The following is a 1,010-nucleotide window of genomic DNA, read 5'->3' on the forward strand; positions in this document are numbered from 1 at the left end:
GTTGACTCAGAGAGGAGGGAAGCACCGAGATGGCAGAGTCAGAACGCTCGGGGTGCTGATGGGGAGCTGGGGGAGAGAGACAGAGCGAGAGAGAGAGAGAGCGAGAGAGAGAGAGAGCGAGAGAGAGAGAGAGTGGCGAGAGAGAGAGAGCGAGAGACAGAGAGAGAGGAAGAGAGCGCGAGACAGAGAGAGGCTTGAGACAGAGAGAGCGCGAGACAGAGAGACGCGAGACAGAGAGAGAGCGCGAGGACAGAGAGAGCGCGAGACAGAGAGAGAAAATTGAAGAAGATATATTACACCAGCTCTTATGCTGCATTGTCCAGAGTGAACCTGCAAATCAAATCTATTCATTACATGCTTTGTTAAACAACAGGTGGACTAACAGAGAAACGTTTAAGGGCCGTTTAACAACACAGAGAGAAGGAACATAGAACAGGGTACCAGGCTATATACACAGGGTACCAGGCTAGTATACACAGGGTACCAGGCTATATACACAGGGTACCAGGCTATATACACAGGGTACCAAGGGCTATATACACAGGGTACCAGGCTATATATACACGGTACCAGGCTATATACACACGGTACCAGGCTATATACACACGGTACCAGGCTATATACACACAGGTACCAGGCTATATACACAGGGTACCAGGCTATATACACAGGGTAAAACCAGGCATATACACAGGGTACCAGGCTATATACACAAGTAGTATTACAGGGTACCAGTACTGATAACCAGGCTATATACACACAGGTACCAGGCTATATACACACACGGTACCAGGCTATATACACACGGTACCAGGCTATATACACACACACGGTACCAGGCTATAACACACGGTACCAGGGCTATATACACACACTGGTACCAGGCTATATACACACAGGGTACCAGGCTATATACACACACAGGGTACCAGGCTATATACACAGGGTACCGGGCTATATACACACAGGGACCAGGCTATATACACACAGGGTACCAGGCTATATACACA

Source organism: Salmo salar, unplaced genomic scaffold (assembly GCF_905237065.1).
Source record: "Salmo salar unplaced genomic scaffold, Ssal_v3.1, whole genome shotgun sequence".
NCBI lineage: Eukaryota > Metazoa > Chordata > Actinopteri > Salmoniformes > Salmonidae > Salmo > Salmo salar.